The following is a 12744-nucleotide window of genomic DNA, read 5'->3' on the forward strand; positions in this document are numbered from 1 at the left end:
CCAACACATGCCCCGTGAGACAGTGCTTCTTGCAGTAGCCTTGGACTCTTCTTTGGGTGGCTTCCAAATGAATCTTTGGGAACAGACTTGGCAAATAGCACAGTGGGTCTGGCCCACAAAGGGCTGCACAGCCTGTAATCTGTCCATCTAGACACCTGCCCCCCAGCAAGACACTCGGCTTAACAATCAAAGCCACCGTGGCTCTGAAATGCTCAAATATTTATTCCGCTCACTCTCTGCAATTTGTTTTTGTATGATTTCTAGAGCTGGATGGTTTCCAACCCCAGGGAACAGCTTAGTTAGACCGTTGCTGACTGCAAAAAGATTCAGTGCCCTTCAACAGATACAAAGGAAGGCCAGCCTCATCCCATACCCTGTGGTAGGCATAGGGAGCACAGAAATTTGAAAACATGAAAAAGAGGTCCCAATGTGGTCATCCAAGCTACATGGCCCCTACTGCTGAAGGGTGTCTCATAGGAAACCACATGGCCAGTAACTGTAGGAAATAACATTCAGACGCTATAGTAAAGTAAAGGCTAGGACCCAGATGGTTCCATCCTTCAGATAGGCAAAAAGCTAAAAAACAGAAAAGATTTGTTGTTGGAGATGTTATGGTGAAATGGACACCCTCATATATTGTTGGGTCGTTTAAGTTGTAACACTTTTGTGGAGGCAGTTTGGAGGTTTCTGCCGAGAGGTGGGCTGTGTTCCATGGGCTTTGACCCAATCATTTCCTTCCAAGAGCCCATCATTAATGAAAGAAGCAAATGGAAGAAGTAGCTTAAAAATCAAGAGGTCTGGTCGCCTGGGTGGCTCAGTGGTTAAAGCCGCTGCCTTCGGCTCAGGTCATGGTCTCAGGGTCCTGGGATCGAGTCCCGCATTGGGCTCTCTGCTCAGCAGGGAGCCTGCTTCCCCCTCTCTCTCTCTCTCTCTGCCTGCCTCTCCATCTACTTGTGATCTCTCTCTGTCAAATAAATAAATAAATACATAAAAATCTTTTTTTTTAAAAATAGGGATAGTCTATGGGAAAAGAGGGGAAAGATCTAAAGAAATGTTGTTTGCTAACTGTTTGATCACCCTACTCTGGTGCCTGCCAGGTGGGTATGCCTCTGAAAACACTGGATTATATCCAGCCTCCACTCTTGGGGTTTATAATCCAGTATGGAAGACAAGTGCTCACATCAAAATAATGGACCTGCAGCTGAGTGGGACGCACTCTGTAACAGGGGGGCGATACCAGGAGCCGGTGCTTCTCAAGGTCCCGCTGTATGCCAGCCATTCTATTTGCATAATCTCAACTGAGACTTCTAAGAACTCAGTGGGTTAATTGATACTATTCCTATTTTACTGATGTGAAAACTGAGCTATAAAGAACTTAAGTAGTAGCTTGGCCCAAGTCTCACAACTAGGAATTAGCCGAGCGAGTCAAGATTCTGGTTCCAAGTTGGCTGACTCCCAGGCCAGCACCCTCCCTATGATAATATCGCTGTCCTCTCGGGCCTTCTCACTGAGGTGCCCAAATTCTGGTTAACTTCCTGAAAGCAGCCAGGATAAGCCACTGCCTTGGGGGCAGGGCTGTCTCTATTTACTGTGTTTAACCAGGACCCTTCATTGGATTCCTGACTTAATTTGTCCGTCAGTTGGAATACAAAGGCATCCTAAGAGAGAACAAACCTCATTGGTACAGTGGGCACACAAGGAACCCCTATTTATTTATTTATTTATTTATTTTTAAAAAGATTTCATTTATTTATTTGACACAGGGAGAGAGATCACAAGTAGGCAGAGAAGCAGGCAGAGAGAGAGAAGCAGGCTCCCCGCCAAGCAGAGAGCCCGATGTGGGGCTTGATCCCAGGACCCAGAGATCGTGACCTGTTATTGTTCACTCACAAAACGAGTAACCTATATCACGAATACCCCAGACAGGGCGCCAGCCTAATTCAGAAGACTCGAAACTCTCCAGTGGGCATTCCAAGACTTCCAAGGTCAAAAAGCCCCAGGTAACTTCATAGAAGAGCCAGGACTCCTCCTGGAATCCAGCCAAGAGGCCCCTGAAAGAGCCCCAAGCTCAGCACTTTGGAGCTTAGTGCTTCCTCCCACCTTGACCTCTGACTCCACCCACCAAAGTGGCGACGGGATCCAGAGCTCCAGATACCCTTACCCATCCCCAAGGCCACAGACCTCTCCATCCCTGAGAACCGCCAAGCTGAGCTTACGTTGATGGTTCAGTCATGTACCCAGGATGAGCCTGAACCTGACCAAGGTCCTCTCATGCACTTAGCCTCTCCAGTAGACAAGAGCCAAAAGGGCAAGACCCAGCATAGGAGTGGCAAGCCAGCTCTGCCCTGATCTGCTTCTCCTCAACCCAGACCCAACAGCTCCTAGGATTGATGCTTCCTTTCAGAATTTGACTCAGCAATGATTTCTCTCTCCTCCCTTTCTCTCACTCCTCCCTACTCCCTCCCCAACCCCAGCCCCATCCCCCTCTCCTTTGATCATTCACAGATTCTTCCCACCTTGGAAAGGGAGGCAGAAACTTCTAGTTGCCTCTACAACATCATTGCACCCCTTAGTCCTTCCAAAAGAATTCTAATGATGCCGGGAGAGGCAATACACCTGCCTAAAAAGACTCTATTTCCTAGATCCCTTTTCAGGGAGAATTCTGGCCAATGAGATGGAAATAGAAGTTGTTGGGTAAGGTTTCTGGGAAAGCTCTCTGAAAAGGGGATGATAGTCGTGCTTTTGCTCCTACCCCTTCTTTCCTGCCACTTGGCACGTGGATGAGAGAGCAGTGGCTGCAGCGACTACTTGTGACCGTGAGACGACCTTGAGATTGAAAGGCACATGCTAATGATGGTTGGGCAGAAAGCCAGAGGAACCTGGATCTCTGCTGACAATGCCGAGCTCTCTTTCCGACTCTGGACACCTGCCTCCAGATTTTTTTCATGTGAGAGACAACCCTTTATCTTTACAAAGCGACCATTCCCTGGATTCTCAAACAGGGACGGTTTTGCCTCGGAGGGAACATTGGTTGATGTCTGCAGATACATTATTTGGGTTGTCACAGCATGGAGGAGGAGAGGACACCTGGCATCCAGGGACATCGCTCATCACCCTATAACACACAGAATAGCACCCCCCTCCCTCCCACCACGACACAGAATTATCTGACCTAAAATATCAATGGCACCAAGGCCGAGGAACCAAGCTCTCAAGGTACAAAGTCCTAATTTTCAGCTGGGCACAGGCTGCCAGGAATAATGACCGCATGTGACCAAGATCTGCCCAATGCAATATGAGTGCCCTTCAAGGAAAAAGTGTGCCTTCCTCTTCCCCTTCTCCCCCTCCCTGATGTCTGGAATTCAGACATGGGGGTGGCCATCTTGGAACTCACAGATGGGGGCAACACCCCCAGGGAGGGCCGGCCGACAAGATGGGAGGAACCTGCACCCTTATGACGTCACAGAATGAGCCCCAGTTCATTGAGTCCCAGCTGGGACTTCTGCCTGAGAAAGACAAACTTCCATCTTGTTAGAGCCGTAATTATTTTGAGTTTTGGTTACAGTCGTCAAACCGCTGTGCTAATCGACACAATGTCCTGTCTCCCTCTCCCGCATTCAGAGAACTTCTGGTCTCTGGATGAAACCCTCTGGAGCGGCTGCGTATCTGCTTTGTTTTGGTACCAGACCCCGAAGGATGGGAAAGTGCTTTCCAGCGGCAATGTCCTCACCATCCCGTGACATTTGCTCTGTTCGTTTATGCCCACAAGTCATCTCTCTCCGAGGATGTGAGTTCCTCACATTCCCAGACTTTGACTCAGCTCCATTAAGTCTTTGCCTACAGGGCCTCAGGTGGTCTCTTTATGCACAAAAACAATCTCCGGAATACAGAACAGGTGCACATTTCTGGAATTTTTTTTTTAAAGATTTTATTTATTTATTTGTCATAGAGAGAGAAGCGAGAGCAAGCACAGGCAGACAGAGTGGCAGGCAGAGGCAGAGGGAGAAGCCGGCTCCCCGCCAAGCAAGGAGCCCGATGTGGGACTCGATCCCAGGATGCTGGGATCATGACCTGAGCCGAAGGCAGCTGCTTAACCAACTGCCAGGCGTCCCATATTTCTGGAATTTTAATCTGTGATCCTGGGGAGACTGAAATGAAGGAGTAGGTGCCCAGCCCATGCTGATGGGTTTCCTGCCCGAGCTGAGCACAGGTCTCGTCCCTGATTCTCCCATCCAGCTTTGATGGGAGGCTGGGGCTGGTCACCTGGGTGTCATTCTGATCTCCACGGAGTCCTGTCACCCCCACCCTGTTCTTGCAGTCCTGGGGCCACGTGGCACATAGAACATAATCAAGGGAGCGATGGGAAGAAAGACTGGCCTGGATATTAAGATGTGTGGTTTCTTACTGCCAAACTTGCCTTCAACCAGCGCGGCGTAATTCTTCCGGTTTGCAAGTGACAACGCGTCAAAGGGTTTCAGCAAAAGAATAGGGAATTTATTGGCTCCTGTGACTAAGTCCAAAATCAAGAGAGGGCTGGATCCAGGGACAACATTCACTCTGCTTCTAGATCTTGGAAACTTGTTGCTTTACTGTCTGCACCGCATATGCTGGACACGCCTTGTTCTAGACAGCCCGATAATAGGCCTCAGTTCCGAGTCACCTTGCCTGGGCCCCCTGCCTCCTTTGTCACCCTCGCTCCTCACGAGAACTCCTCCAGATGTGCTTTCCAGGCACAAATCCAGAGTCTGCACCCCTCATCACCTTTTCTTTGGGGCCTCATCACACCCAAGTGCCAGTCACCTGCTCTCCTCCCCCCAGGGCCAGGAGACGAACAATTAGGGACAGCCCCAGGGCCCATTGAAGTTATTCAAACCTGCTCACCCTGCCTCACCGGTCCCTTCCCCCAGAAACCACAATAAAGACTCTCACCCGACACCTGGGTGGCTCAGTCGGTTAAGCATCTGACTTCAGCTCCAGTCAATGGTCTTAGGGTCCTGGGATCAAGCCCCACCTTGGGGGGAAAAAAAAATCCTCAACGAGGAGTCTGCTTTTTTCCTCTTTTCGTCCCTCCCCCCACCCTCTGCTTGCCTTCTGTCTCTCAAATAAATAGATAAAACCTTTAAAAAAAAAAAAAAAAAGGAACAAACCTACAAGGCACCTGGGTGGCTCAGTCTATTAAGGATCTGCCTTCGGCTAGGTCATGATCCTAGGGTCTGGGGATAGAGCCGGCATCAGGCTCCCTGCTCCGCGGGGAGTCTGCGTCTCTCCCTCCCTTTCTGCCTGCTACTCCCCCTGCTTGTGCTTGCTCTCTCTGGCAAATAAAATCTTTAAAATAAAAAATAAAGGGCGCCTGGGTGGTTTAGTCATTAAGCGTCTGCCTTCAGCTCAGGTCATGATGCCAAGATCCTGGGATCCAACCCTGCATCGGGCTCCCTGCTTGGCGGGAAGCCTGCTTCCTCTCCCGCTCCCTCTGCTTGTGTTTCCCCTCTCTCTGCATCTCTCTCTCTCTGTCAAATAAATAAATAAAATCTTTTTTAAAAAATTAAATTAAAATAAGATAATAAAATAAACTAAAAACCGTATGAAACAGAGATACAGACAGTACCGTGAAGAAGTCTCTCTCTTTCCTCTCGCTCTCAGCCCTGTTTTCCTTGGAGCTGGCTTCATTCGTAGACAAGCTTCCTCTCAGAGGGGGCAGAGGTCTGCTGGCAGTCCCACTGACGTTCTTCATAGAATTCAATGACCCCATGGAAGGAGGGCTTCTCTACCTACCAGTAGTCTTAACCTTGATCTCTATGAGCCTGGCTTTGAGTGTAGTTGGCTTTGATCACCAACTACAGTTCTGGTCCATTCTGACACTGTCTCCCTGGAGTTAGCATCGGATCCCACAGGCGAAGGGCTCAGTCCTACAAGACTGACCCCCCACCCCCCACCTGATTTCCGATGCCCATTGCAAGTCCAAGTTGTTACCTTTACTTCTGACCAACCAGCTATAAATTGCAGGTTTCCGTGACCCCCTCCATGGGTTTCATGAATTTTCTAGAGAGACTCACTGAATTCAGGAAAACATGTATTTACAAGATGACTGGTTTATTACAAAAGGATACAATAAAGGATATAACTCAGGAATAACCAGACGGCAGAGATCTAGGGCAAGGTATGTAGGAAGGGGCATGGAGTTCCATGCTCCCTGAGTGCCCCCCACCTCTAGAGAACCCGAATTAAGGTAGGGACCACTCAGGGATTTCTCTTGTCCTATAATTTCCTTTTGTTCTGAGAAGCTGCCTCCCCACTCTCACTCAGTCCTTGGCTCGAGTGGGATAGACCCCACTCCCCAGCTCTAGAAGCATCCCAGAAACAAGAATTTGATGCAAGTAGTTTATTTGCAAGATTACCCCCTGGAAAGCACCATCAGGCCATGGGGAAGTCTCAGGGACCAGAGGGAAACCAATACCGGGTGCATTCGTGAGTGGGTTACTGCTTAGGACTGTTGGGACCCAATCCAGCTGGGGACTTCAGGGAGACTGTTTAAAACTCATCTAAGCAGGGAGGGAGTGGAGGCATTTATCCACCAGCCTCTCTCTGCTACCGCTTGAAGCTCTTCACTGGAGTGATTCATGAACTGATTCTTGGGGCCACAGAGTGGCCCAGACAGAAAAATCACAGGTGCATGGCAGTAAGAAGCTGTGGGTCTATACTGAATGGTGAGAGCCCAGAGCCCCACCAGCATCTGTTACAGTCAGAAGCAAGACAGCTCACGCAGCACCTTCTAAAGCATTCTTATTTGTGAAATGAGATAATTAGACTAGAGGCTCTCTCATTTCCCTCTCCAAGGGGAATCCTAAAGCTTCCTGTCTGAGTCAAGGCAATGTAAGGTAGTGGCTGAGTGTTCAGGCTCGGAGGTTGGATTACTTGGGGTCTCAGCCAGGAAAACATAGAGCACCTGCTACAGTGTTTATTTTAAGATTATTTATTTATTTATTTATTTATTTATTTTGAGAGAGAGAGACAGAGAGACAGAGTGAGAGAAAGCATGAGAGGGGAGGTCAGAGGGAGAAACTTCCCCATGGAGCTGGGAGCCCAATGTGGGACTTGATCCCAGGACTCTGGGACCATGACCTGAGTCGAAGTTTGGCAGTTGCTTAACCAACTGAGCCACCCAGGCGCCCCTACCTACAGTGTTTATTTTAAAAGAGTTTAACGATGAGGCGGTACAACAGGCAGGACTAGCAGAAGCAGGGAGCCGGGCCACCCGCCTCGATACAGGAAGAGAGGACATGTCCCCAGAGCCAGAGGAGAGCCAGGATGGGGGGGAAAGGGCCACTAGACAGAGGCGTGGCCAAGCAAAACTGCAGCCAGGACAGTGGGAGCAGGCAGGTGAGAGAGAGCCAGAGCTCTTCCTGTCCTCCATACCTCGCCCTGGCTGGACCCAGCTGGAAACCAGAGCACAAGGGAACAGGCCACAGAGGTCGAGTGCTGGAGCACACAGTGGGGCAGAGAAGGGCAGTCATTGGATCAAAGCGGACAAAGGGAGAAAATTCTGCCCGCCTGGATTCAACGCCCAGCTTCTCTATTTACTAGCTGTGCAACTTAGGGCCAGTTGCTTTGCCTGTCTGTGCCTCAGTTTCCTCACCTATAGACTGATAGCAGTATTGGTATCTGCCTCCTAGGGTTGTTGTGAAGATTAACACCCATCAGGGCGCCTGGGTGGTTCTGTCCATTAAGTGTCCTGCTCTTGGTTTCGGTTCAGGTCATGATCTCAGGGTCGTGGGATCGAGCCCCGACTCAGGCTCCCTGCTCAGTGAGGAGTCATCTTGTCAATTCTCTCCCTCTACCCCTCCCCCGCTCACGCGCACATGCACCCTCTCTCTCAAATAAATAAATCTTTTTTTAAAAAAGGCCCATAACACCCATAAAAGCACTTAAAACAGTGCCAAACATTTTGTAAATGATCAACCAATATTAGCCATTATTAAATTATCATATAATTATATCATTTATCGTAACTATTATCCTGCCAGCTATTAGCCTCTGATAGCCCTGTGCTAAGAGCTAAATTGCTGTGGAGTTAAAATGTGATAGGATGTGAAGGGATTTGAAAATTTGAAAGTACTCCCAGATAATAAAGAGTATTAGTATTTGGCATAAGAAGATTTAATGAAGGGACTGCAGAGAGGAAAGAAAAAAGAAAGGGGCTAGGGGTGGGGTGGGGAGAGCTCTTGATTTTCCTGTCTCTGGGGCATTGCTTCCACCTCCCTTGAAAAACCAGCTCCTGTCTACTGCACCTAGAACAGACGTTAAAGGAACAAAACACGTTCTTCACTGTAGATAAGCCGAGATAGATCTTTCCAGATGAATAGATAGTTATCTCTGGGAAGGGTCTGAGAGGAGTCTGGCTCTCACCAAGTTCTGCCGGAAGCTTTTCAGACTGTGGGATCCCTTTCGTGTTATTAAGTAGATAGAGAGGTGCATGACAAGCACACCAGAGTCGGGAGGAGGGGGGTTGGGAATCAGAACCCCTCCCCTGAATGCTTGCTAAGGGCCAGGCACTATGCTGAGCACATTCAAGTATTAACTCATGAATCCTTCCTGCAAGGTGTTACTAGATGCCCCATTTTACAGATGAGAAAATCGAGGCTCAGAGGGCCCTAGGGATTTTCCCAGATGACGCAGCTAGTGCGTGGTTGGAACCAATATCCTCCGAACTCCAAAGCTCACGCTCTTTCCGAGATGCCTGGATCTAATTCCAGCTCAACCATGAACTTACTCTGGAAGTTTATTCCCCTGTAATCTCAGGGAAGGCACTTCCCCTTCTGCAAACAGCGTGATGGGGCTGGTCTAGGTGGTCATCTCTCCTTCCAGCTCCAAGTTCAAGGGAGGGGCCACAGTCTAGGTTCAGCTGAAGCTCTTACCCAAGTAGAACCAAACCGTAGCATGAATATGGAGTGGCAGGATTTCTCACAGTTTTATATCAGCCCTATTATTTAAAAAAAAAAGAATTGTGTAGAGCAAAGCAAAAGTGTCAGCTGGAATGGGAAACAACCCGGATGTCTATTAGCTGTAGACTGGGTCAGTATCTTAATACCACGATGACTCTGGGTCTCACCTGCCTGAGTCAAGGTGCCAGCTAGGGTCTCCTCTGAGGCTGGGGTCCTCTTCCGGGCTTTCCTGCTTGTTGACAGAGCTCAGTTCCTTCTGCCATGGGACTGAGGTCTTGGCTTCTGGAGGCTTCCCACTGTTCCCTGCCACAGGGCCCTCTCGGCATACGGCTGTTTGCTTTTTCAAGGCCAACTGGAGAGCATCACGGAGGCTTTGATTTTCTTCATTTCTTCTGTCTCTGAAGATATAATTAAACCAGGCTCACTCGGGATAATCTCTCATTTGGTAAACTGAGCTATTAGAGACCTTAGTTACGTCTGCAGCATCCTTTCACTTTGCCAAATAACGTAACCTCATCAGCAGAGTGATCATGCCTCACCATATTCCCACGTCTCACCCACGCTCCAGGGGAGGGGACTGGATAGGGACTGGACACCGGGGGTGCCATCTTGGAATCCTGTCTGCCACAATTCACTGAGCAGTTTCTACGTACCAGGCTCTCTACTAACCTCTTTATAGGGACTCCTTTAATCTTCACACTCACCCTAGAAATGAGGAAGGGCTGTCTCTGTTGTACTGATGACCAAGGTGAGGCACCAAGAAGTTGAGTGACTGTGGTCACACAGCTAGTGAGTGGCAGAGCCAGGGTTTGGAGCCCCACTCCCCCCGTCTCTCTTTCTCTTTCTGTGTGGGTGTCTCTCTCCTTCTCTTTTTTACACACACACACACACACACACACACTCACAACACTTTTTTTTTTTTAAGATTTTATTTATTTATTTGACAGAGAGCTCACAAGTAGGCAGAGAGACAGGCAGAGAGAGAGTGGGAAGCAGGCTCCCTGCTGAGCAGAGAGCCCAATGTGGGGCTCGATCCCAGGACCCTGAGATCATGACCTGAGCCGAAGGTAGAAGCTTAACCCACTGAGCCACCCAGGCGCTCCACTCACAGCACTTGTTCCGGTCCTTTCCTTCTCCACGCTTTTGGTGAATGTTTGCCTTCAGAAAGTCCTTTTGAAGTGTCCAAAGGGATGGGAATGCTTGAAGAAAGGAAGAGACAGGGAGCATATAAAGTCCCACCTTAGTGATTGGAGTGACGCCTGAGCGTCCGGGATCTCACTCATCTTCCCAGCAACCCCCGTGGCTGACCAACAAGGAGATAGAGGCTCAGAGAGGTTAAGCTGCTTGCCAAGGTCACACAGTAAGCAACCAGGATGGGGGCCCGCTGACATTAGTCCAATCAACTGCTAGCTTTCTCCTGTACCCCAGTGCCTCCCCTCAGAGCCCTCTGGGTTCTCTACCGTCTGGTAGTGCGCGGCCAAGGCAGCCCTGCTGCCCCAAACCTTAGCTCACCTAGGAGAACCAGAAGCAGACAGAAGGCCCCGGCTCTCCCTGCCCCCCAGCCTCCAGGACGCCCAGCAGCCTCGCCTCACTTTGCATTCATGACATGAATCTTGATCAAACTCTAGAGCCCACGAGCCCCACCACGCTGGCTGCCTCTGAGTCACCGCACACCGGCAGACGGTGCTAAACTAATTTCCCAGCATCCTTCTGGGAAGGATTTGGTTTCTGTCTCCCCAGCTGAGGGCTATACAGACAGTGGCGGGAGGCTGGCAGGACCCAGGGGGTCCCTTCCTGGTCTGGGAGAGCCCAGACTGAGAGGTGATGAGATCCTGATTAGCAAAGTGGCTGGGGCTGGGAGGGGGTCCAGAAGGTCCCAAACTGAATTAAGGGATGGGACAGTTGGTGCCGAGTCACAGGCATGGTCCTAAAACATCCCTAGAAATGCACCCACACAGAGAAAATTGTCATTATCTTTTATAGTGACTTGCCGAGCTCTTATTGTGTATGCAGATGACTTCATCACAACCCTACGAGGTAGGTACATTCTGATGTCGCCATTTTCCAGATGAGGAAACTGAGGCACGGAGCTCCAGTGACTTGCTCAAGGTCACAAACCTGGTAGGTGATAGAGCCAGAGTTTTAACACCCGACTCAAGAGGACCCCACATCATTTGCCTATCCCGGTGCCCACACGTCTGTGTCCGTTTGACCCAGAAGATAAAACAGTAAGTCAGTTAACATCTTTTGTTCTCTGGAATTGGTTTCCTGAATTGGTCCCCCAGTGGGTGGTAATGCTGGGCTTCAAACCAGGTCTGCCTATCTTCCTGCTTCCCTTACAGGGCTCAGGGTGCTACTTCCCAATTGCTAATTCCACCACCAAGGGCAGCACAAAGTAATGAAAAAAGCCAGAGCAGAGGAGCCAAGTTCAAAGACTGGTTTTGCCACTGCCTGTGATCTTGGGCACTTCTCTCTCTCTCTCTTTCTCTCTCTCTCTCCCACACACACAAGTACATATAAAGACACACAGAGGAGCCTGGGTGGCTCAGTCAGTTAAACGTCTGCCTTTGGCTCAGTCATGATGCCAGGGTCCTGGGATCAAGCCCCGTGTCCAGCTCCCTGCTTACCCAGGCGTGGGGGGGGGGGGGCTGCTTCTTCTTATCCCTATGCTCCTCCCGCTGCTCGTGTGCAGGCACTCTTTCCCTCTCTCACATAAATAAATAAATAAATAAATAAATAAATAAATAAATAAATAAAATCTTTTAGAAAAATACACTAAAATGGCAGTAGCAAAGAGACTGCATGTCCATTTCAACCTTGACCTTGGCTTTGGCAGATGGAAAGTAAGATTCTGCCAAATGAACTACTTTTAGCCAAATCCTATTACCACAAAACAATTAGTAACACAGTGGATATTTTGAGTACAATTCAGTGGCGTTTAGTATAAAATGGCAAATTCTATGCTGTGCGATTTACCACAATAAAAAAATATTCATTTGTTCATCCTAACACTGTCACGGTGTCTGAGCTATTTTGGACAGATGACATGTGATCTGAGGGTTTCATATTACTGTTTTTTTCAAAGGATATTGCTGTCCATACAGAGATATTTGAACAAGCAGAAGAGAGCTGTGTTCTAGCCTGCGGTCTTGCGAACGTGCCCTAATGACGGACGGCAAAACCGTAAGTCAACAGCCGGCGAGCTCAGCTCTGCTCAGAACCAGGGCAAACCAAAAACGGTGACTGACTGACTGTTCATAACCCCCATCCAAGCACCGTCAACGACCTGTGTCAGCAGCCGTGGGAGTGGCCCTTTAGAAGCCGCCAGAATACATTCTTGAAATGATTTCTCCATGGTTCATGATGCATCATAAATTTATAAAGTTAGACACGCCTCCTCCCGAATGTCAGGCTGGAAAGAACATGACAGGCACCAGCATTTTAAAATCCAGTTAGCCCAAACGACCGAAATCAAGGCTTTGGAAGATTGCCACTTCTCCCATGTGCCTTCTCTCCAGGTTAAGAGCTGCCGTATGGCTTTTGGAACTGAAAAACCTCAAAGCCTCCGGTATTAGAAAGGTGGGTGCTGCAGGTGAAGGCCAGGTGCCCTCTGTTCATCTTACTTGGCCTCACGATATTTTGGCTAGGCTTCCAGGTGGCCGCTCAGAAAGGCACTGGCAGTCCATGGGTCTGGGCATTCATGCGGCAGCAGGTGGGGATCAGAAGTGCCCACCGGTGCCCCCTGATATTCCCAAAGCCCATGCTGGAGCACATATGGCTTGCAGGTGCTTTGAATGGGATGTTG

This window comes from Mustela nivalis, assembly GCF_964662115.1.
Source record: "Mustela nivalis genome assembly, chromosome: 19".
Lineage (NCBI taxonomy): Eukaryota > Metazoa > Chordata > Mammalia > Carnivora > Mustelidae > Mustela > Mustela nivalis.